This window comes from Narcine bancroftii, chromosome 4, assembly GCF_036971445.1.
Source record: "Narcine bancroftii isolate sNarBan1 chromosome 4, sNarBan1.hap1, whole genome shotgun sequence".
NCBI classification, from domain to species: Eukaryota; Metazoa; Chordata; class Chondrichthyes; order Torpediniformes; family Narcinidae; genus Narcine; species Narcine bancroftii.
Genome location: NC_091472.1, coordinates 162,496,358 through 162,522,887, shown reverse-complemented (window position 1 = coordinate 162,522,887; position 26,530 = coordinate 162,496,358).

Sequence of the window (26,530 nt, the reverse complement as noted above, 5' to 3'; positions counted from 1 at the left end):
ATTCACCGCCTCTGTTTCCCTGCCTCTGATTCCCCGCCTCTGATTCCCCATATCTGATTCCCCGCCTCTGATTCCCCATCTCTGATTCCCGGTCTCTGATTCCCCACCTCTGTTTCCCGGCGTCTGATTCCCAATCCCTGATTCACCGCCTCTGACTCCCAGTGTCTGATTCCCTGCCTCTGATTCCCCGCCTCTGAATCCCCTCCTCTGATTCCCTGCCACTGATTCCCCGCCCCTGATTCCCCATCTCTGATACCCTATATCTGATTCCCCGCCTTTGTTTCCCCGCCTCGGATTCCCCACCTCTGATTCCCCATATCTGATTCCCTGCCTCTGATTCCCCAACTCTGATTCCCCGCCTCTGATTCCCCAGCTCTGATTCCCTGCCTCTGATTCCCCACCTCTGATCCAACATATCTGATTCCCCGCCTCTGTTTCCCCGCCTCTGATTCCCCACCTCTGATTCCCCATATCTGATTCCCCGCCTATGATTCCCCACCTCTGATTCCCCGCCTCTGATTCGCCAGCTATGATTCCCCTCCTCTGATTCCCGGACTCTGATTCCCCAACTCTGATTCCCCGTCTCTGTTTCCCCATATTTGATTCCCCGCCTCTGATTCCCCATCTCTGATTCCCGGACTCTGATTCCCCAACTCTGATTCCCCGCCTCTGATTCCCCATATTTGATTCCCCTCCTCTGATTTCCCATCTCTGATTCCCGGACTCTGATTCCCCAACTCTGATTTCCCCGCCTCTGATTCCCCAGCTCTGATTTCCCGCCTCTGATTCCCCACCTCTGATACAACATATCTGATTCCCGGCCTCTGTTTCCCCGCCTCTGATTCCCCACCTCTGATTCACCATATCTGATTCCCCGCCTCTGATTCCCCACCACTGATTCCCCTCCTCTTATTCGCCAGTTATGATTGCCCGCCTCTGATTCCCCGTTTCTGATTCCCTGCCTCTGATTCCCCGCCTCTGATTCCCCATCTCTGACTCACCACCTCTGTTTCCCTGCCTCTGATTCCCCGCCTCTGATTCCCCATATCTGATTCCCCGCCTCTGATTCCCCATCTCTGATTCCCGGTCTCTGATTCCCCACCTCTGTTTCCCGGCCTCTGATTCCCAATCCCTGATTCACCGCCTCTGACTCCCAGTGTCTGATTCCCTGCCACTGATTCCCCGCCCCTGATTCCCCACCTCTGATACCCCATATCTGATTCCCCGCCTCTGTTTCCCCGCCTCTGATTCCCCACCTCTGATTCCCCATATCTGATTCCCTGCCTCTGATTCCCCAACTCTGATTCCCCGCCTCTGATTCCCCAGCTCTGATTCCCCGCCTCTGATTCCCCACCTCTGATCCAACATATCTGATTCCCCGCCTCTGTTTCCCCGCCTCTGATTCCCCACCTCTGATTCCCCATATCTGATTCCCCGCCTATGATTCCCCACCTCTGATTCCCCACCTCTGATTCGCCAGCTATGATTCCCCTCCTCTGGTTCCCCGCATCTGATTCCCCGCCTCTGATTCCCCGTGTCTGACCCTGCCTCTGATTCCACGCCTTTGATTCCCCATCTCTGATTCACCACCTCTGATTCCCCACCTCTGATTCCCCATCTCTGATTCTGCACATCCGATTCCCTGCCTCTGATTCACCGCCTCTGATTCCCCGCCTCTGATTCCCTGCCTCTGATTCGCAACCTGTTATTCCCCACCTCTGAATCCCCATATCTGATTCCCCGCCTCTGTTTCCCTGCCTCTGATTCCCCGCCTCTGCTTCCCCATATCTGATTCCCCGCCTCTGTTTCACCGCCTCTGATTGGCACCTCTGATACCCCGCCTCTGATTCCCCATCTCTAATTCATCACATCTGATTCCCCACCTCTGCTTCCCCATCTCTGATTCTCTACCTCTGATTCGCAACCTCTGATTCCGAATATCTGATTCACCGCCTCTGTTTCCCCGCTTCTGATTCCCCGCCTCTGATTCCCCATATCTGATTCCCCGCCTCTGATTCCCCATCTCTGATTCCCGGTCTCTGATTCCCCACCTCTGTTTCCCGGCCTCTCATTCCCCATCCCTGATTCACCGCCTCTGATTCCCAGTGTCTGATTCCCTGCCTCTGATTCCCCGCCTCTGAATCCCCTCCTCTGATTCCCTGCCACTGATTCCTTGCCCCTGATTCCCCACCTCTGATACCTCATATCTGATTCCCCGCCTCTGTTTCCCCGCCTCTGATTCCCCACCTCTGATTTCCCATATCTGATTCCACGCCTCTGATTCCCCGCCTCTGATTGGCCGCCTCTGATACCCCGCCTCTGATTCCCCATCTCTAATTCATCACATCTGATTACCCACCTCTGCTTCCCCATCTCTGATTCTCAACCTCTGATTCGCCACCTCTGATTCCCCATATCTGATTCACCGCCTCTGTTTCCCCGCCTCTGATTCCCCGCCTCTGATTCCCCATATTTGATTCCCCGCCTCTGATTCCCCATCTCTGATTCCCGGACTCTGATTCCCCAACTCTGATTCCCCGCCTCTGATTCCCCAGCTCTGATTTCCCGCCTCTGATTCCCCATCTCTGCTTCCCCATCTCTGATTCTCTACCTCTGATTCGCCACCTCTGATTGCCCATATCTGATTCACCGCCTCTGTTTCCCCGCCTCTGATTCCCCGCCTCTTATTCCCCATATTTGATTCCCCGCCTCTGATTCCCCATCTCTGATTCCCGGACTCTGATTCCCCAACTCTGATTCCCCGCCTCTGATTCCCCATATTTGATTCCCCTCCTCTGATTTCCCATCTCTGATTCCCGGACTCTGATTCCCCAACTCTGATTTCCCCGCCTCTGATTCCCCAGCTCTGATTTCCCGCCTCTGATTCCCCACCTCTGATACAACATATCTGATTCCCGGCCTCTGTTTCCCCGCCTCTGATTCCCCACCTCTGATTCACCATATCTGATTCCCCGCCTCTGATTCCCCACCACTGATTCCCCTCCTCTGATTCGCCAGTTATGATTGCCCGCCTCTGATTCCCCGTTTCTGATTCCCTGCCTCTGATTCCCCGCCTCTGATTCCCCATCTCTGACTCACCACCTCTGATTCCCCACCTCTGACAACCCATCTCGGATTCCGCACATCCAATTCCCTGCCTATGATTCCCCACCTCTGATTCCCCGCCTCTGATTCCCCATATCTGATTCCCTGCCTCTGTTTCCCCGCCTCTGATTCCCCTCCTCTGTTTCGCCATATCTAATTCCACGCCTCTGATTCCCCAACTCTGATTCCCCGCCTCTGATTCCCCAGCTCTGATTCCCTGCCTCTGATTCCCCGCATCTGATTCCCTGCCTCTGATTCCCCGCCTCTGATTCCCTGCCACTGATTCCCAACCTCTGATTCCCCACCTCTGAATCCCCATATCTGATTCCCCGCCTCTGTTTCCCCGCCTCTGATTCCCCACCTCTGTTTCCCCATATCTGATTCCCCGCTTCTGATTCCCCAACTCTGATTCCCCTCCTCTGATTCGCCAGCTCTGATTCCCCGCCTCTGATTCCCTGCATCTGATTCCCTGCATCTGATTCCCCGCCTCTGATTCCCCTTCTCTGATTCTCCACCTCTGATTCCCCACCTCTGATTCCGCTCATCCGATTCCCTGCCTCTGATTCCCCGCCTCTGATTCCCCGCCTCTGATTCCCTGCCTCTGATTCGCAACCTCTCATTCCCCACCTCTGATTCCCCATATCTGATTCCCTGCCTCTGATTCCCTGCCTCTGATTCCCGGCCTCTGTTTCCCCAGCTCTGATTCCCTGCCTCTGATTCCCCACCTCTGATCCAACATATCTGATTCCCCGCCTCTGTTTCCCCGCCTCTGATTCCCCACCTCTGATTCCCCATATCTGATTCCCCGCCTATGATTCCCCACCTCTGATTCCCCGCCTCTGATTCGCCAGCTATGATTCCCCTCCTCTGATTCCCGGACTCTGATTCCCCAACTCTGATTCCCCGTCTCTGATTCCCCATATTTGATTCCCCGCCTCTGATTCCCCATCTCTGATTCCCGGACTCTGATTCCCCAACTCTGATTCCCCGCCTCTGATTCCCCATATTTGATTCCCCTCCTCTGATTTCCCATCTCTGATTCCCGGACTCTGATTCCCCAACTCTGATTTCCCCGCCTCTGATTCCCCAGCTCTGATTTCCCGCCTCTGATTCCCCACCTCTGATACAACATATCTGATTCCCGGCCTCTGTTTCCCCGCCTCTGATTCCCCACCTCTGATTCACCATATCTGATTCCCCGCCTCTGATTCCCCACCACTGATTCCCCTCCTCTGATTCGCCAGTTATGATTGCCCGCCTCTGATTCCCCGTTTCTGATTCCCTGCCTCTGATTCCCCGCCTCTGATTCCCCATCTCTGACTCACCACCTCTGTTTCCCTGCCTCTGATTCCCCGCCTCTGATTCCCCATATCTGATTCCCCGCCTCTGATTCCCCATCTCTGATTCCCCACCTCTGATTCCCCATATCTGATTCCCCGCCTATGATTCCCCACCTCTGATTCCCCGCCTCTGATTCGCCAGCTATGATTCCCCTCCTCTGATTCCCGGACTCTGATTCCCCAACTCTGATTCCCCGTCTCTGATTCCCCATATTTGATTCCCCGCCTCTGATTCCCCATCTCTGATTCCCGGACTCTGATTCCCCAACTCTGATTCCCCGCCTCTGATTCCCCATATTTGATTCCCCTCCTCTGATTTCCCATCTCTGATTCCCGGACTCTGATTCCCCAACTCTGATTTCCCCGCCTCTGATTCCCCAGCTCTGATTTCCCGCCTCTGATTCCCCACCTCTGATACAACATATCTGATTCCCGGCCTCTGTTTCCCCGCCTCTGATTCCCCACCTCTGATTCACCATATCTGATTCCCCGCCTCTGATTCCCCACCACTGATTCCCCTCCTCTGATTCGCCAGTTATGATTGCCCGCCTCTGATTCCCCGTTTCTGATTCCCTGCCTCTGATTCCCCGCCTCTGATTCCCCATCTCTGACTCACCACCTCTGTTTCCCTGCCTCTGATTCCCCGCCTCTGATTCCCAATCCCTGATTCACCGCCTCTGACTCCCAGTGTCTGATTCCCTGCCTCTGATTCCCCGCCTCTGAATCCCCTCCTCTGATTCCCTGCCACTGATTCCCCGCCCCTGATTCCCCACCTCTGACACCCCATATCTGATTCCCCGCCTCTGTTTCCCCGCCTCTGATTCCCCACCTCTGATTCCCCATATCTGATTCCCTGCCTCTGATTCCCCAACTCTGATTCCCCGCCTCTGATTCCCCAGCTCTGATTCCCCGCCTCTGATTCCCCACTTCTGATCCAACATATCTGATTCCCCGCCTCTGTTTCCCCGCCTCTGATTCCCCACCTCTGATTCCCCATATCTGATTCCCCGCCTATGATTCCCCACCTCTGATTCCCCGCCTCTGATTCCCCATATCTGATTCCCTGCCTCTGATTCCCCGCCTCTGATTCCCTGCCACTGATTCCCAACCTCTGATTCCCCACCTCTGAATCCCCATATCTGATTCCCCGCCTCTGTTTCCCCGCCTCTGATTCCCCGCCTCTGTTTCCCCATATCTGATTCCCCGCTTCTGATTCCCCAACTCTGATTCCCCTCCTCTGATTCGCCAGCTATGATTCCCCGCCTCTGATTCCCTGCATCTGATTCCCTGCATCTGATTCCCCGCCTCTGATTCCCCTTCTCTGATTCTCCACCTCTGATTCCCCACCTCTGATTCCGCTCATCCGATTCCCTGCCTCTGATTCCCCGCCTCTGATTCCCCGCCTCTGATTCCCTGCCTCTGATTCGCAACCTCTAATTCCCTACCTCTGATTCCCCATATCTGATTCCCCGCCTCTGTTTCCCTGCCTCTGATTCCCGGCCTCTGTTTCCCCATATCTGATTCCCCTTTTCTGATTCCCCAACTCTGATTCCCCGCCTCTGATACCCCGCCTCTGATTCCCCATCTCTAATTCATCACATCTGATTCCCCACCTCTGCTTCCCCATCTCTGATTCTCTACCTCTGATTCGCCACCTCTGATTGCCCATATCTGATTCACCGCCTCTGTTTCCCCGCATCTGATTCCCCGCCTCTGATTCCCCATATTTGATTCCCCGCCTCTGATTCCCCATCTCTGATTCCCGGACTCATTCCCCAACTCTGATTCCCCGCCTCTGATTCCCCATATTTGATTCCCCTCCTCTGATTTCCCATCTCTGATTCCCGGACTCTGATTCCCCAACTCTGATTTCCCCGCCTCTGAATCCCCAGCTCTGATTTCCCGCCTCTGATTCCCCACCTGTGATACAACATATCTGATTCCCGGCCTCTGTTTCCCCGCCTCTGATTCCCCACCTCTGATTCACCATATCTGATTCCCCGCCTCTGATTCCCCACCACTGATTCCCCTCCTCTGATTCGCCAGTTATGATTGCCCGCCTCTGATTCCCCGTTTCTGATTCCCTGCCTCTGATTCCCCGCCTCTGATTCCCCATGTCTGACTCACCACCTCTGATTCCCCACCTCTGATACCCCATCTCTGATTCCGCACATCCGATTCCCTGCCTCTGATTCCCCGCCTCTGATTCCCTGCCTCTGATTCCCTGCCTCTGATTCGCAACCTCTTATTCCCCACCTCTGATTCCCCATATCTGATTCCCCGCCTCTGTTTCCCCGCCTCTGATTGGCACCTCTGATACCCCGCCTCTGATTCCCCATCTCTAATTCATCACATCTGATTCCCCACCTCTGCTTCCCCATCTCCGATTCTCTACCTCTGATTCGCCACCTCTGATTCCCAATATCTGATTCACCGCCTCTGTTTCCCTGCCTCTGATTCCCCGCCTCTGATTCCCCATATCTGATTCCCCGCCTCTGATTCCCCATCTCTGATTCCCGGTCTCTGATTCCCCACCTCTGTTTCCCGGCGTCTGATTCCCAATCCCTGATTCACCGCCTCTGACTACCAGTGTCTGATTCCCTGCCTCTGATTCCCCGCCTCTGAATACCCTCCTCTGATTCCCTGCCACTGATTCCCCGCCCCTGATTCCCCACCTCTGATACCCTATATCTGATTCCCCGCCTCTGTTTCCCCGCCTCTGATTCCCCACCTCTGATTCCCCATATCTGATTCCCTGCCTCTGATTCCCCAACTCTGATTCCCCGCCTCTGATTCCCCAGCTCTGATTCCCTGCCTCTGATTCCCCACCTCTGATCCAACATATCTGATTCCCCGCCTCTGTTTCCCCGCCTCTGATTCCCCACCTCTGATTCCCCATATCTGATTCCCCGCCTATGATTCCCCACCTCTGATTCCCCGCCTCTGATTCGCCAGCTATGATTCCCCTCCTCTGATTCCCGGACTCTGATTCCCCAACTCTGATTCCCCGCCTCTGATTCACCATATTTGATTCCCCGCCTCTGATTCCCCATCTCTGATTCCCGGACTCTGATTCCCCAACTCTGATTCCCCGCCTCTGATTCCCCATATTTGATTCCCCTCCTCTGATTTCCCATCTCTGATTCCCGGACTCTGATTCCCCAACTCTGATTTCCCCGCCTCTGATTCCCCAGCTCTGATTTCCCGCCTCTGATTCCCCACCTCTGATACAACATATCTGATTCCCGGCCTCTGTTTCCCCGCCTCTGATTCCCCACCTCTGATTCACCATATCTGATTCCCCGCCTCTGATTCCCCACCACTGATTCCCCTCCTCTGATTCGCCAGTTATGATTGCCCGCCTCTGATTCCCCGTTTCTGATTCCCTGCCTCTGATTCCCCGCCTCTGATTCCCCATCTCTGACTCACCGCCTCTGTTTCCCTGCCTCTGATTCCCCGCCTCTGATTCCCCATATCTGATTCCCCGCCTCTGATTCCCCATCTCTGATTCCCGGTCTCTGATTCCCCACCTCTGTTTCCCGGCCTCTGATTCCCAATCCCTGATTCACCGCCTCTGACTCCCAGTGTCTGATTCCCTGCCTCTGATTCCCCGCCTCTGAATCCCCTCCTCTGATTCCCTGCCACTGATTCCTCGCCCCTGATTCCCCACCTCTGATACCCCATATCTGATTCCCCGCCTCTGTTTCCCCGCCTCTGATTCCCCACCTCTGATTCCCCATATCTGATTCCCTGCCTCTGATTCCCCAACTCTGATTCCCCGCCTCTGATTCCCCAGCTCTGATTCCCCGCCTCTGATTCCCCACCTCTGATCCAACATATCTGATTCCCCGCCTCTGTTTCCCCGCCTCTGATTCCCCACCTCTGATTCCCCATATCTGATTCCCCGCCAATGATTCCCCACCTCTGATTCCCCGCCTCTGATTCGCCAGCTATGATTCCCCTCCTCTGGTTCCCCGCATCTGATTCCCCGCCTCTGATTTCCCGTGTCTGACCCTGCCTCTGATTCCACGCCTTTGATTCCCCATCTCTGATTCACCACCTCTGATTCCCCACCTCTGATTCCCCATCTCTGATTCTGCACATCCGATTCCCTGCCTCTGATTCCCCGCCTCTGATTCCCCGCCTCTGATTCCCTGCCTCTCATTCGCAACCTGTTATTCCCCACCTCTGAATCCCCATATCTTATTCCCCGCCTCTGTTTCCCTGCCTCTGATTCCCCGCCTCTGTTTCCCCATATCTGATTCACCGCCTCTGTTTCACCGCCTCTGATTGGCACCTCTGATACCCCGCCTCTGATTCCCCATCTCTAATTCATCATATCTGATTCCCCACCTCTGCTTCCCCATCTCTGATTCTCTACCTCTGATTTGCAACCTCTGATTCCGAATATCTGATTCACCGCCTCTGTTTCCCCGCTTCTGATTCCCCGCCTCTGATTCCCCATATCTGATTCCCCACCTCTGATTCCCCATCTCTGATTCCCGGTCTCTGATTCCCCACCTCTGTTTCCCGGCCTCTCATTCCCCATCCCTGATTCACCGCCTCTGATTCCCAGTGTCTGATTCCCTGCCTCTGATTCCCCGCCTCTGAATCCCCTCCTCTGATTCCCTGCCACTGATTCCCCGCCCCTGATTCCCCACCTCTGATACCCCATATCTGATTCCCCGCCTCTGTTTCCCCGCCTCTGATTCCCCACCTCTGATTTCCCATATCTGATTCCACGCCTCTGATTCCCCGCCTCTGATTGGCCGCCTCTGATACCCCGCCTCTGATTCCCCATCTCTAATTCATCACATCTGATTCCCCACCTCTGCTTCCCCATCTCTGATTCTCAACCTCTGATTCGCCACCTCTGATTCCCCATATCTGATTCACCGCCTCTGTTTCCCCGCCTCTGATTCCCCGCCTCTGATTCCCCATATTTGATTCCCCGCCTCTGATTCCCCATCTCTGATTCCCGGACTCTGATTCCCCAACTCTGATTCCCCGCCTCTGATTCCCCAGCTCTGATTTCCCGCCTCTGATTCCCCATCTCTGCTTCCCCATCTCTGATTCTCTACCTCTGATTCGCCACCTCTGATTGCCAATATCTGATTCACCGCCTCTGTTTCCCCGCCTCTGATTCCCCGCCTCTTATTCCCCATATTTGATTCCCCGCCTCTGATTCCCCATCTCTGATTCCCGGACTCTGATTCCCCAACTCTGATTCCCGGACTCTGATTCCCCAACTCTGATTCCCCGCCTCTGATACCCCGCCTCTGATTCCCCATCTCTAATTCATCACATCTGATTCCCCACCTCTGCTTCCCCATCTCTGATTCTCTACCTCGGATTCGCCACCTCTGATTGCCCATATCTGATTCACCGCCTCTGTTTCCCCGCATCTGATTCCCCGCCTCTGATTCCCCATATTTGATTCCCCGCCTCTGATTCCCCATCTCTGATTCGCAACCTCTAATTCCCTACCTCTGATTCCCCATATCTGATTCCCCGCCTCTGTTTCCCTGCCTCTGATTCCCGGCCTCTGTTTCCCCATATCTGATTCCCCTTTTCTGATTCCCCAACTCTGATTCCCCGCCTCTGATACCCCGCCTCTGATTCCCCATCTCTAATTCATCACATCTGATTCCCCACCTCTGCTTCCCCATCTCTGATTCTCTACCTCGGATTCGCCACCTCTGATTGCCCATATCTGATTCACCGCCTCTGTTTCCCCGCATCTGATTCCCCGCCTCTGATTCCCCATATTTGATTCCCCGCCTCTGATTCCCCATCTCTGATTCCCGGACTCATTCCCCAACTCTGATTCCCCGCCTCTGATTCCCCATATTTGATTCCCCTCCTCTGATTTCCCATCTCTGATTCCCGGACTCTGATTCCCCAACTCTGATTTCCCCGCCTCTGAATCCCCAGCTCTGATTTCCCACCTCTGATTCCCCACCTGTGATACAACATATCTGATTCCCGGCCTCTGTTTCCCCGCCTCTGATTCCCCACCTCTGATTCACCATATCTGATTCCCCGCCTCTGATTCCCCACCACTGATTCCCCTCCTCTGATTCGCCAGTTATGATTGCCCGCCTCTGATTCCCCGTTTCTGATTCCCTGCCTCTGATTCCCCGCCTCTGATTCCCCATGTCTGACTCACCACCTCTGATTCCCCACCTCTGATACCCCATCTCTGATTCCGCACATCCGATTCCCTGCCTCTGATTCCCCGCCTCTGATTCCCCGCCTCTGATTCCCTGCCTCTGATTCGCAACCTCTTATTCCCCACCTCTGATTCCCCATATCTGATTCCCCTCCTCTGTTTCCCCGCCTCTGATTGGCACCTCTGATACCCCGCCTCTGATTCCCCATCTCTAATTCATCACATCTGATTCCCCACCTCTGCTTCCCCATCTCCGATTCTCTACCTCTGATTCGCCACCTCTGATTCCCAATATCTGATTCACCGCCTCTGTTTCCCTGCCTCTGATTCCCCGCCTCTGATTCCCCATATCTGATTCCCCGCCTCTGATTCCCCATCTCTGATTCCCGGTCTCTGATTCCCCACCTCTGTTTCCCGGCGTCTGATTCCCAATCCCTGATTCACCGCCTCTGACTACCAGTGTCTGATTCCCTGCCTCTGATTCCCCGCCTCTGAATCCCCTCCTCTGATTCCCTGCCACTGATTCCCCGCCCCTGATTCCCCACCTCTGATACCCTATATCTGATTCCCCGCCTCTGTTTCCCCGCCTCTGATTCCCCACCTCTGATTCCCCATATCTGATTCCCTGCCTCTGATTCCCCAACTCTGATTCCCCGCCTCTGATTCCCCAGCTCTGATTCCCTGCCTCTGATTCCCCACCTCTGATCCAACATATCTGATTCCCCGCCTCTGTTTCCCCGCCTCTGATTCCCCACCTCTGATTCCCCATATCTGATTCCCCGCCTATGATTCCCCACCTCTGATTCCCCGCCTCTGATTCGCCAGCTATGATTCCCCTCCTCTGATTCCCGGACTCTGATTCCCCAACTCTGATTCCCCGCCTCTGATTCACCATATTTGATTCCCCGCCTCTGATTCCCCATCTCTGATTCCCGGACTCTGATTCCCCAACTCTGATTCCCCGCCTCTGATTCCCCATATTTGATTCCCCTCCTCTGATTTCCCATCTCTGATTCCCGGACTCTGATTCCCCAACTCTGATTTCCCCGCCTCTGATTCCCCAGCTCTGATTTCCCGCCTCTGATTCCCCACCTCTGATACAACATATCTGATTCCCGGCCTCTGTTTCCCCGCCTCTGATTCCCCACCTCTGATTCACCATATCTGATTCCCCGCCTCTGATTCCCCACCACTGATTCCCCTCCTCTGATTCGCCAGTTATGATTGCCCGCCTCTGATTCCCCGTTTCTGATTCCCTGCCTCTGATTCCCCGCCTCTGATTCCCCACCTCTGATTCCCCATATCTGATTCCCCGCCAATGATTCCCCACCTCTGATTCCCCGCCTCTGATTCGCCAGCTATGATTCCCCTCCTCTGGTTCCCCGCATCTGATTCCCCGCCTCTGATTTCCCGTGTCTGACCCTGCCTCTGATTCCACGCCTTTGATTCCCCATCTCTGATTCACCACCTCTGATTCCCCACCTCTGATTCCCCATCTCTGATTCTGCACATCCGATTCCCTGCCTCTGATTCCCCGCCTCTGATTCCCCGCCTCTGATTCCCTGCCTCTCATTCGCAACCTGTTATTCCCCACCTCTGAATCCCCATATCTTATTCCCCGCCTCTGTTTCCCTGCCTCTGATTCCCCGCCTCTGTTTCCCCATATCTGATTCACCGCCTCTGTTTCACCGCCTCTGATTGGCACCTCTGATACCCCGCCTCTGATTCCCCATCTCTAATTCATCATATCTGATTCCCCACCTCTGCTTCCCCATCTCTGATTCTCTACCTCTGATTTGCAACCTCTGATTCCGAATATCTGATTCACCGCCTCTGTTTCCCCGCTTCTGATTCCCCGCCTCTGATTCCCCATATCTGATTCCCCACCTCTGATTCCCCATCTCTGATTCCCGGTCTCTGATTCCCCACCTCTGTTTCCCGGCCTCTCATTCCCCATCCCTGATTCACCGCCTCTGATTCCCAGTGTCTGATTCCCTGCCTCTGATTCCCCGCCTCTGAATCCCCTCCTCTGATTCCCTGCCACTGATTCCCCGCCCCTGATTCCCCACCTCTGATACCCCATATCTGATTCCCCGCCTCTGTTTCCCCGCCTCTGATTCCCCACCTCTGATTTCCCATATCTGATTCCACGCCTCTGATTCCCCGCCTCTGATTGGCCGCCTCTGATACCCCGCCTCTGATTCCCCATCTCTAATTCATCACATCTGATTCCCCACCTCTGCTTCCCCATCTCTGATTCTCAACCTCTGATTCGCCACCTCTGATTCCCCATATCTGATTCACCGCCTCTGTTTCCCCGCCTCTGATTCCCCGCCTCTGATTCCCCATATTTGATTCCCCGCCTCTGATTCCCCATCTCTGATTCCCGGACTCTGATTCCCCAACTCTGATTCCCCGCCTCTGATTCCCCAGCTCTGATTTCCCGCCTCTGATTCCCCATCTCTGCTTCCCCATCTCTGATTCTCTACCTCTGATTCGCCACCTCTGATTGCCAATATCTGATTCACCGCCTCTGTTTCCCCGCCTCTGATTCCCCGCCTCTTATTCCCCATATTTGATTCCCCGCCTCTGATTCCCCATCTCTGATTCCCGGACTCTGATTCCCCAACTCTGATTCCCGGACTCTGATTCCCCAACTCTGATTTCCCCGCCTCTGATTCCCCAGCTCTGATTTCCCGCCTCTGATTCCCCACCTCTGATACAACATATCTGATTCCCGGCCTCTGTTTCCCCGCCTCTGATTCCCCACCTCTGATTCACCATATCTGATTCCCCGCCTCTGATTCCCCACCACTGATTCCCCTCCTCTGATTCGCCAGTTATGATTGCCCGCCTCTGATTCCCCGTTTTTGATTCCCTGCCTCTGATTCCCCGCCTCTGATTCCCCTTCTCTGACTCACCACCTCTGATTCCCCACCTCTGATTCCGCTCATCTGATTCCCTGCCTCTGATTCCCCGCCTCTGATTCCCCGCCTCTGATTCCCTGCCTCTGATTCGCAACCTCTAATTCCCTACCTCTGATTCCCCATATCTGATTCCCCGCCTCTGTTTCCCTGCCTCTGATTCCCGGCCTCTGTTTCCCCATATCTGATTCCCCTTTTCTGATTCCCCAACTCTGATTCCCCGCCTCTGATACCCCGCCTCTGATTCCCCATCTCTAATTCATCACATCTGATTCCCCACCTCTGCTTCCCCATCTCTGATTCTCTACCTCGGATTCGCCACCTCTGATTGCCCATATCTGATTCACCGCCTCTGTTTCCCCGCATCTGATTCCCCGCCTCTGATTCCCCATATTTGATTCCCCGCCTCTGATTCCCCATCTCTGATTCCCGGACTCATTCCCCAACTCTGATTCCCCGCCTCTGATTCCCCATATTTGATTCCCCTCCTCTGATTTCCCATCTCTGATTCCCGGACTCTGATTCCCCAACTCTGATTTCCCCGCCTCTGAATCCCCAGCTCTGATTTCCCACCTCTGATTCCCCACCTGTGATACAACATATCTGATTCCCGGCCTCTGTTTCCCCGCCTCTGATTCCCCACCTCTGATTCACCATATCTGATTCCCCGCCTCTGATTCCCCACCACTGATTCCCCTCCTCTGATTCGCCAGTTATGATTGCCCGCCTCTGATTCCCCGTTTCTGATTCCCTGCCTCTGATTCCCCGCCTCTGATTCCCCATGTCTGACTCACCACCTCTGATTCCCCACCTCTGATACCCCATCTCTGATTCCGCACATCCGATTCCCTGCCTCTGATTCCCCGCCTCTGATTCCCCGCCTCTGATTCCCTGCCTCTGATTCGCAACCTCTTATTCCCCACCTCTGATTCCCCATATCTGATTCCCCTCCTCTGTTTCCCCGCCTCTGATTGGCACCTCTGATACCCCGCCTCTGATTCCCCATCTCTAATTCATCACATCTGATTCCCCACCTCTGCTTCCCCATCTCCGATTCTCTACCTCTGATTCGCCACCTCTGATTCCCAATATCTGATTCACCGCCTCTGTTTCCCTGCCTCTGATTCCCCGCCTCTGATTCCCCATATCTGATTCCCCGCCTCTGATTCCCCATCTCTGATTCCCGGTCTCTGATTCCCCACCTCTGTTTCCCGGCGTCTGATTCCCAATCCCTGATTCACCGCCTCTGACTACCAGTGTCTGATTCCCTGCCTCTGATTCCCCGCCTCTGAATCCCCTCCTCTGATTCCCTGCCACTGATTCCCCGCCCCTGATTCCCCACCTCTGATACCCTATATCTGATTCCCCGCCTCTGTTTCCCCGCCTCTGATTCCCCACCTCTGATTCCCCATATCTGATTCCCTGCCTCTGATTCCCCAACTCTGATTCCCCGCCTCTGATTCCCCAGCTCTGATTCCCTGCCTCTGATTCCCCACCTCTGATCCAACATATCTGATTCCCCGCCTCTGTTTCCCCGCCTCTGATTCCCCACCTCTGATTCCCCATATCTGATTCCCCGCCTATGATTCCCCACCTCTGATTCCCCGCCTCTGATTCGCCAGCTATGATTCCCCTCCTCTGATTCCCGGACTCTGATTCCCCAACTCTGATTCCCCGCCTCTGATTCACCATATTTGATTCCCCGCCTCTGATTCCCCATCTCTGATTCCCGGACTCTGATTCCCCAACTCTGATTCCCCGCCTCTGATTCCCCATATTTGATTCCCCTCCTCTGATTTCCCATCTCTGATTCCCGGACTCTGATTCCCCAACTCTGATTTCCCCGCCTCTGATTCCCCAGCTCTGATTTCCCGCCTCTGATTCCCCTCCTCTGATACAACATATCTGATTCACGGCCTCTGTTTCCCCGCCTCTGATTCCCCACCTCTGATTCACCATATCTGATTCCCCGCCTCTGATTCCCCACCACTGATTCCCCTCCTCTGATTCGCCAGTTATGATTGCCCGCCTCTGATTCCCCGTTTCTGATTCCCTGCCTCTGATTCCCCGCCTCTGATTCCCCATCTCTGACTCACCGCCTCTGTTTCCCTGCCTCTGATTCCCCGCCTCTGATTCCCCATATCTGATTCCCCGCCTCTGATTCCCCATCTCTGATTCCCGGTCTCTGATTCCCCACCTCTGTTTCCAGGCCTCTGATTCCCAATCCCTGATTCACCGCCTCTGAATCCCAGTGTCTGATTCCCTGCCTCTGATTCCCCGCCTCTGAATCCCCTCCTCTGATTCCCTGCCACTGATTCCTCGCCCCTGATTCCCCACCTCTGATACCCCATATCTGATTCCCCGCCTCTGTTTCCCCGCCTCTGATTCCCCACCTCTGATTCCCCATATCTGATTCCCTGCCTCTGATTCCCCAACTCTGATTCCCCGCCTCTGATTCCCCAGCTCTGATTCCCCGCCTCTGATTCCCCACCTCTGATCCAACATATCTGATTCCCCGCCTCTGTTTCCCCGACTCTGATTCCCCACCTCTGATTCCCCATATCTGATTCCCCGCCAATGATTCCCCACCTCTGATTCCCTGCCTCTGATTCGCCAGCTATGATTCCCCTCCTCTGGTTCCCCGCATCTGATTCCCCGCCTCTGATTTCCCGTGTCTGACCCTGCCTCTGATTCCACGCCTTTGATTCCCCATCTCTGATTCACCACCTCTGATTCCCCACCTCTGATTCCCCATCTCTGATTCTGCACATCCGATTCCCTGCCTCTGATTCCCTGCCTCTGATTCCCCGCCTCTGATTCCCTGCCTCTCATTCGCAACCTGTTATTCCCCACCTCTGAATCCCCATATCTTATTCCCCGCCTCTGTTTCCCTGCCTCTGATTCCCCGCCTCTGTTTCCCCATATCTGATTCACCGCCTCTGTTTCACCGCCTCTGATTGGCACCTCTGATACCCCGCCTCTGATTCCCCATCTCTAATTCATCATATCTGATTCCCCACCTCTGCTTCCCCATCTCTGATTCTCTACCTCTGATTTGCAACCTCTGATTCCGAATATCTGATTCACCGCCTCTGTTTCCCCGCTTCTGATTCCCCGCCTCTGATTCCCCATATCTGATTCCCCACCTCTGATTCCCCATCTCTGATTCCCGGTCTCTGATTCCCCACCTCTGTTTCCCGGCCTCTCATTCCCCATCCCTGATTCACCGCCTCTGATTCCCAGTGTCTGATTCCCTGCCTCTGATTCCCCGCCTCTGAATCCCCTCCTCTGATTCCCTGCCACTGATTCCCCGCCCCTGATTCCCCACCTCTGATACCCCATATCTGATTCCCCGCCTCTGTTTCCCCGCCTCTGATTCCCCACCTCTGATTTCCCATATCTGATTCCACGCCTCTGATTCCCCGCCTCTGATTGGCCGCCTCTGATACCCCGCCTCTGATTCCCCATCTCTAATTCATCACATCTGATTCCCCACCTCTGCTTCCCCATCTCTGATTCTCAACCTCTGATTTGCCACCTCTGATTCCCCATATCTGATTCACCGCCTCTGTTTCCCCGCCTCTGATTCCCCGCCTCTGATTCCCCATATTTGATTCCCCGCCTCTGATTCCCCATCTCTGATTCCCGGACTCTGATTCCCCAACTCTGATTCCCCGCCTCTGATTCCCCAGCTCTGATTTCCCGCCTCTGATTCCCCATCTCTGCTTCCCCATCTCTGATTCTCTACCTCTGATTCGCCACCTCTGATTGCCAATATCTGATTCACCGCCTCTGTTTCCCCGCCTCTGATTCCCCGCCTCTTATTCCCCATATTTGATTCCCCGCCTCTGATTCCCCATCTCTGATTCCCGGACTCTGATTCCCCAACTCTGATTCCCGGACTCTGATTCCCCAACTCTGATTTCCCCGCCTCTGATTCCCCAGCTCTGATTTCCCGCCTCTGATTCCCCACCTCTGATACAACATATCTGATTCCCGGCCTCTGTTTCCCCGCCTCTGATTCCCCACCTCTGATTCACCATATCTGATTCCCCGCCTCTGATTCCCCACCACTGATTCCCCTCCTCTGATTCGCCAGTTATGATTGCCCGCCTCTGATTCCCCGTTTTTGATTCCCTGCCTCTGATTCCCCGCCTCTGATTCCCCTTCTCTGACTCACCACCTCTGATTCCCCACCTCTGATTCCGCTCATCTGATTCCCTGCCTCTGATTCCCCGCCTCTGATTCCCCGCCTCTGATTCCCTGCCTCTGATTCGCAACCTCTAATTCCCTACCTCTGATTCCCCATATCTGATTCCCCGCCTCTGTTTCCCTGCCTCTGATTCCCGGCCTCTGTTTCCCCATATCTGATTCCCCTTTTCTGATTCCCCAACTCTGATTCCCCGCCTCTGATACCCCGCCTCTGATTCCCCATCTCTAATTCATCACATCTGATTCCCCACCTCTGCTTCCCCATCTCTGATTCTCTACCTCGGATTCGCCACCTCTGATTGCCCATATCTGATTCACCGCCTCTGTTTCCCCGCATCTGATTCCCCGCCTCTGATTCCCCATATTTGATTCCCCGCCTCTGATTCCCCATCTCTGATTCCCGGACTCATTCCCCAACTCTGATTCCCCGCCTCTGATTCCCCATATTTGATTCCCCTCCTCTGATTTCCCATCTCTGATTCCCGGACTCTGATTCCCCAACTCTGATTTCCCCGCCTCTGAATCCCCAGCTCTGATTTCCCACCTCTGATTCCCCACCTGTGATACAACATATCTGATTCCCGGCCTCTGTTTCCCCGCCTCTGATTCCCCACCTCTGATTCACCATATCTGATTCCCCGCCTCTGATTCCCCACCACTGATTCCCCTCCTCTGATTCGCCAGTTATGATTGCCCGCCTCTGATTCCCCGTTTCTGATTCCCTGCCTCTGATTCCCCGCCTCTGATTCCCCATGTCTGACTCACCACCTCTGATTCCCCACCTCTGATACCCCATCTCTGATTCCGCACATCCGATTCCCTGCCTCTGATTCCCCGCCTCTGATTCCCCGCCTCTGATTCCCTGCCTCTGATTCGCAACCTCTTATTCCCCACCTCTGATTCCCCATATCTGATTCCCCTCCTCTGTTTCCCCGCCTCTGATTGGCACCTCTGATACCCCGCCTCTGATTCCCCATCTCTAATTCATCACATCTGATTCCCCACCTCTGCTTCCCCATCTCCGATTCTCTACCTCTGATTCGCCACCTCTGATTCCCAATATCTGATTCACCGCCTCTGTTTCCCTGCCTCTGATTCCCCGCCTCTGATTCCCCATATCTGATTCCCCGCCTCTGATTCCCCATCTCTGATTCCCGGTCTCTGATTCCCCACCTCTGTTTCCCGGCGTCTGATTCCCAATCCCTGATTCACCGCCTCTGACTACCAGTGTCTGATTCCCTGCCTCTGATTCCCCGCCTCTGAATCCCCTCCTCTGATTCCCTGCCACTGATTCCCCGCCCCTGATTCCCCACCTCTGATACCCTATATCTGATTCCCCGCCTCTGTTTCCCCGCCTCTGATTCCCCACCTCTGATTCCCCATATCTGATTCCCTGCCTCTGATTCCCCAACTCTGATTCCCCGCCTCTGATTCCCCAGCTCTGATTCCCTGCCTCTGATTCCCCACCTCTGATCCAACATATCTGATTCCCCGCCTCTGTTTCCCCGCCTCTGATTCCCCACCTCTGATTCCCCATATCTGATTCCCCGCCTATGATTCCCCACCTCTGATTCCCCGCCTCTGATTCGCCAGCTATGATTCCCCTCCTCTGATTCCCGGACTCTGATTCCCCAACTCTGATTCCCCGCCTCTGATTCACCATATTTGATTCCCCGCCTCTGATTCCCCATCTCTGATTCCCGGACTCTGATTCCCCAACTCTGATTCCCCGCCTCTGATTCCCCATATTTGATTCCCCTCCTCTGATTTCCCATCTCTGATTCCCGGACTCTGATTCCCCAACTCTGATTTCCCCGCCTCTGATTCCCCAGCTCTGATTTCCCGCCTCTGATTCCCCTCCTCTGATACAACATATCTGATTCACGGCCTCTGTTTCCCCGCCTCTGATTCCCCACCTCTGATTCACCATATCTGATTCCCCGCCTCTGATTCCCCACCACTGATTCCCCTCCTCTGATTCGCCAGTTATGATTGCCCGCCTCTGATTCCCCGTTTCTGATTCCCTGCCTCTGATTCCCCGCCTCTGATTCCCCATCTCTGACTCACCGCCTCTGTTTCCCTGCCTCTGATTCCCCGCCTCTGATTCCCCATATCTGATTCCCCGCCTCTGATTCCCCATCTCTGATTCCCGGTCTCTGATTCCCCACCTCTGTTTCCAGGCCTCTGATTCCCAATCCCTGATTCACCGCCTCTGAATCCCAGTGTCTGATTCCCTGCCTCTGATTCCCCGCCTCTGAATCCCCTCCTCTGATTCCCTGCCACTGATTCCTCGCCCCTGATTCCCCACCTCTGATACCCCATATCTGATTCCCCGCCTCTGTTTCCCCGCCTCTGATTCCCCACCTCTGATTCCCCATATCTGATTCCCTGCCTCTGATTCCCCAACTCTGATTCCCCGCCTCTGATTCCCCAGCTCTGATTCCCCGCCTCTGATTCCCCACCTCTGATCCAACATATCTGATTCCCCGCCTCTGTTTCCCCGACTCTGATTCCCCACCTCTGATTCCCCATATCTGATTCCCCGCCAATGATTCCCCACCTCTGATTCCCTGCCTCTGATTCGCCAGCTATGATTCCCCTCCTCTGGTTCCCCGCATCTGATTCCCCGCCTCTGATTTCCCGTGTCTGACCCTGCCTCTGATTCCACGCCTTTGATTCCCCATCTCTGATTCACCACCTCTGATTCCCCACCTCTGATTCCCCATCTCTGATTCTGCACATCCGATTCCCTGCCTCTGATTCCCTGCCTCTGATTCCCCGCCTCTGATTCCCTGCCTCTCATTCGCAACCTGTTATTCCCCACCTCTGAATCCCCATATCTTATTCCCCGCCTCTGTTTCCCTGCCTCTGATTCCCCGCCTCTGTTTCCCCATATCTGATTCACCGCCTCTGTTTCACCGCCTCTGATTGGCACCTCTGATACCCCGCCTCTGATTCCCCATCTCTAATTCATCATATCTGATTCCCCACCTCTGCTTCCCCATCTCTGATTCTCTACCTCTGATTTGCAACCTCTGATTCCGAATATCTGATTCACCGCCTCTGTTTCCCCGCTTCTGATTCCCCGCCTCTGATTCCCCATATCTGATTCCCCACCTCTGATTCCCCATCTCTGATTCCCGGTCTCTGATTCCCCACCTCTGTTTCCCGGCCTCTCATTCCCCATCCCTGATTCACCGCCTCTGATTCCCAGTGTCTGATTCCCTGCCTCTGATTCCCCGCCTCTGAATCCCCTCCTCTGATTCCCTGCCACTGATTCCCCGCCCCTGATTCCCCACCTCTGATACCCCATATCTGATTCCCCGCCTCTGTTTCCCCGCCTCTGATTCCCCACCTCTGATTTCCCATATCTGATTCCACGCCTCTGATTCCCCGCCTCTGATTGGCCGCCTCTGATACCCCGCCTCTGATTCCCCATCTCTAATTCATCACATCTGATTCCCCACCTCTGCTTCCCCATCTCTGATTCTCAACCTCTGATTTGCCACCTCTGATTCCCCATATCTGATTCACCGCCTCTGTTTCCCCGCCTCTGATTCCCCGCCTCTGATTCCCCATATTTGATTCCCCGCCTCTGATTCCCCATCTCTGATTCCCGGACTCTGATTCCCCAACTCTGATTCCCCGCCTCTGATTCCCCAGCTCTGATTTCCCGCCTCTGATTCCCCATCTCTGCTTCCCCATCTCTGATTCTCTACCTCTGATTCGCCACCTCTGATTGCCAATATCTGATTCACCGCCTCTGTTTCCCCGCCTCTGATTCCCCGCCTCTTATTCCCCATATTTGATTCCCCGCCTCTGATTCCCCATCTCTGATTCCCGGACTCTGATTCCCCAACTCTGATTCCGGGACTCTGATTCCCCAACTCTGATTTCCCCGCCTCTGATTCCCCAGCTCTGATTTCCCGCCTCTGATTCCCCACCTCTGATACAACATATCTGATTCCCGGCCTCTGTTTCCCCGCCTCTGATTCCCCACCTCTGATTCACCATATCTGATTCCCCGCCTCTGATTCCCCACCACTGATTCCCCTCCTCTGATTCGCCAGTTATGATTGCCCGCCTCTGATTCCCCGTTTCTGATTCCCTGCCTCTGATTCCCCGCCTCTGATTCCCCATCTCTGACTCACCACCTCTGATTCCCCACCTCTGACAACCCATCTCTGATTCCGCACATCCGATTCCCTGCCTATGATTCCCCACCTCTGATTCCCCGCCTCTGATTCCCCATATCTGATTCCCTGCCTCTGTTTCCCCGCCTCTGATTCCCCACCTCTGTTTCCCCATATCTGATTCCCCGCCTCTGATTCCCCAATTCTAATACCCTGCCTCTGATTCCCCAGCTCTGATTCCCCGCCTCTGATTCCCCGCATCTGATTCCCTGCCTCTGATTCCCCGCCTCTGATTCCAGGCCTCTGATTCCCTGCTTCTGATTCTGATTCCCTGCCTCTGATTCCCCATCTCTGATTCCGCACATCTGATTCCCTGCCTCTGATTCCCCACCTCTGATTCCCCATATCTGATTCCCAGCCTCTGTTTCCCCGCCTCTGATTCCCCGCCTCAGTTTCCCCATATCTGATTCCCCGCCTCTGATTCCCCAACTCTGATTCCCCTCCTCTAATTCGCCAGCTATGATTCCCCGCCTCTGATTCCCTGCGTCTGATTCCATGCCTCTGATTCCCAGCCTCTGATTCCCCTTCTCTGATTCACCACCTCTGAATCCCCACCTCTGATTCCCCATCTCTGATTCCGCACATCCGATTCCCTGCCTCTGATTCCCCGCCTCTGATTCCCCGCCTCTGATTCGCAACCTCTAATTCCCCACCTCTGATTCCCCATATCTGATTCCCCGCCTCTGTTTCCCTGCCTCTGATTCCCGGCCTCTGTTTCCCCATATCTGATTCCCCTCCTCTGATTCCCCAACTCTGATTCCCCGCCTCTGATTCCCCAGCTTTGATTCCCCGTCTTTTATTCCCGGCCTCTGATTCCCTGCCACTGATTCCCCGCCCCTGATTCCCCACCTCTGATTCCCCATATCTGATTCCCCGCTTCTGTTTCCCCACCTCTGATTCCCGGCCTCTTATACCCAGCATCTGATTCCCGGCCACTGATTCCCTGCCTCTGATTCCCCGCCTCTGATTCCCCATCTCTGATTCCCCGCCTCTGATTCCCCGTGTCTGATTCCCTGCCTCTGATTCCCCGCCTCTGATTCCCCGCGTCTGATTCCCTGCCACTGATTCCCTGCCCCTGATTCCCCACCTCTGATTCCCCATATCTGATTCCCCGCCTCTGTTTCCCCAACTCTGATTCCCTTCCTCTAATTCGCCAGCTATGATTCCCCGCCTCTGATTCCCTGCCACTGATTCCCTGCCCCTGATTCCCCACCTCTGATTCCCCATATATGATTCCCCGCCTCTGATTCCCCAACTCTGATTCCCCTCCTCTAATTCGCCAGCTATGATTCCCCGCCTCTTATTCCCTGCGTCTGATTCCCTGCCTCTGATTCCCAGCCTCTGATTCCCCTTCTCTGATTCACCACCTCTGAATCCCCACCTCTGATTCCCCATCTCTGATTCCGCACATCCGATTCCCTGCCTCTGATTCCCTGCATCTGTTTCCCCGCCTCTGATTCCCCGCCTCTGAATCCCCGCGTCTGATTCCCTGCCACTGATTCCCTGCCCCTGATTCCCCACCTCTGATTCCCCATCTCTGATTCCCCGCCTCTGTTTCCCCACCTCTGATTCCCCGCCTCTGTTTCCCCATATCTGATTCCCCGCCTCTGATTCCCCAACTCTGATTCCCCTCCTCTAATTCGCCAGCTATGATTCCCCGCCTCTGATTCCCTGCATCTGATTCCCTGCCTCTGATTCCCAGCCTCTGATTCCCCTTCTCTGATTCACCACCTCTGAATCCCCACCTCTGATTCCCCATCTCTGATTCCGCACATCCGATTCCCTGCCTCTGATTCCCCGCCTTTTATTCCCGGCCTCTGATTCCCTGCCACTGATTCCCTGCTTCTGATTCTGATTCCCTGCCTCTGATTCCCCATCTCTGATTCCGCACATCTGATTCCCTGCCTCTGATTCCCCACCTCTGATTCCCCATATCTGATTCCCCGCCTCTGTTTCCCCGCCTCTGATTCCCCGCCTCTGTTTCCCCATATCTGATTCCCCGCCTCTGATTCCCCAACTCTGATTCCCCTCCTCTAATTCGCAAGCTATGATTCCCCGCCTCTGATTCACTGCGTCTGATTCCCTGCCTCTGATTCACAGCCTCTGATTCCCCTTCTCTGATTCACCACCTCTGAATCCCCACCTCTGATTCCCCATCTCTGATTCCGCACATCCGATTCCCTGCCTCTGATTCCCCGCCTCTGATACCCCGTCTCTGATACGCAACCTCTAATTCCCCACCTCTGATTCCCCATATCTGATTCCCCGCCTCTGTTTCCCTGCCTCTGATTCCCGGCCTCTGTTTCCCCATATCTGATTCCCCTCCTCTGATTCCCCAACTCTGATTCCCCGCCTCTGATTCCCCAGCTCTGATTCCCCGCCTTTTATTCCCGGCCTCTGATTCCCTGCCACTGATTCCCCGCCCCTGATTCCCCACCTCTGATTCCCCATATCTGATTCCCCGCCTCTGTTTCCCCAGCTCTGATTCCCCACCTCTGATTCCCCAGCTCTGATTCCCTGCCACTGATTCCCCGCCCCTGATTCCCCACCTCTGATTCCCCATATCTGATTCCCCGCCTCTGTTTCCCCAGCTCTGATTCCCTGCCTCTGATTCCCTGCCCTGATTCCCCATCTCTGTTTCACCGCCTTTGATTCGCCACCTCTGATTCCCCATATCTGATTCCCCGCCTCTGTATCCCCGCCTCTGATTCCCTGCCTCTGATTCCCAACCTCTGATTTCACACCTCTGATTCCCCATATCTGATTCCCCGCCTCTATTTCCCCATATCTGATTCCCCGCCTCTGATTCCCCAACTCTGATTCCCCGCCTCTGATTCCCCAGCTCTGATTCCCCGCCTCTGATTCCCGGCGTCCGATTCCCTGCCTCTGATTCCCCGCCTCTGATTCGCCATCTCTGATTCCCCGCCTCTGATTCCCCGTGTCTGATTCCCTGCCTCTGATTCCCCGCCTCAGATTCCACGCCTCTGATTCCCTGCCACTGATTCCCTGCCCCTGATTCCCCACCTCTGATTCCCCATATCTGATTCCCCGCCTCTGTTTCTCCGCCTCTGATTCCCCGCCTCTGATTCCCCATATCTGATTCCCTGCCTCTGATTCCACAACTCTGATTCCCCGCCTCTGATTCCCCAGCTCTGAATCCCTGCCTCTGATTCCCCGCCTCTGATTCCCCAGCTCTGAATCCCTGCCTCTGATTCCCCGCCTCTGATTCCCCAGCTCTGAATCCCTGCCTCTGATTCCCCATATCTGATTCCCCGCCTCTGTTTCCCCGCCTCTGATTCCCCGCCTCTGATTCCCCATATCTGATTCCCCGGCTCTGATTGCCCACCTCTGATTACCCGCCTCTGATTCGCCAGCTCTGATTCCCCGCCTCTGAATCCCCGCATCTGATTCCCTGCCTCTGATTCCCCGCCTCTGATTCCCCATCTCTGATTCACCGCCTTTGATTCGCCACCTCTGATTCCCCATATCTGATTCCCCACCTCTGTTTCCCCGCCTCTGATTCCCCACCTCTGTTTCCCCGCCTCTGATTCCCCGCCTCTGAATCTCCATCTCTGATTCCCGGACTCTGATTCCCCACCTCTGATTCCCGGCCTCTTATTCCCAGCATCTGATTCCCGGCCTCTGATTCCCGGCCTCTGATTCTCCGCTTCTGATTCTGATTCCCTGCCTCTGATTCCCCATCTCTGATTCCGCACATCTGATTCCCTGCCTCTGATTCCCCACCTCTGATTCCCCATATCTGATTCCCCGCCTCTGTTTCCCCGCCTCTGATTCCCCGCCTCTGTTTCCCCATATCTAATTCCCGACCTCTGATGCCCCAACTCTGATTCCCCGCCTCTGATTCCCCAGCTCTGATTCCCCGCCTCTGATTCCCCGCATCCGATTCCCCATGTCTGATTCCCCGCCTCTGTTTCCCCGCCTCTGATTCCCCGCCTCTGTTTCCCCATATCTGATTCCCCGCCTCTGATTCCCCAGCTCTGATTCCCTGCCTCTGATTCCCCGCGTTCTATTCGCTGCCTCTGATTCCCCGCCTGTGATTCCCCATCTCTGATTCACCACCTCTGATTCCCCACCTCTGATTCCCCATATCTAATTCCCCGCCTCTGCTTGCCCGCCTCTCATTCCCCGCCTCTGTTTCCCCATATCTGATTCCCCGCCTCTGAATCCCCAACTCTGATTCCCTGCCTCTGATTCACCAGCTCTGATTCCCCGCCTTTGATTCCCCCCGTCTGATTCCCAGCCTCTGAATCCCCGTCTGATTTCTTGCCTCTGATTCCCCGCCTCTGATTCCCCATCTCTGATTCACTGCCTCTGATTCCCCACATCTGATTCCCCATCTCTGATTCCGTACAACCGATTCCCTGCCTCTGACTCCCCGACTCTGATTCCCCACCTCTGATTCCCCAGCTCTGATTCCCCGCCTCTGATTCCCCGCGTCTGATTCCCTGCCTGTGATTCCCCGCCTCTGATTCCCCATCTCTGATTCCCCACCTCTGATTCCCCGTGTCTGATTCCCTTCGTTTGATTCCCCGCCTCTGATTCCCCGCCTCTGATTCCCTGCCA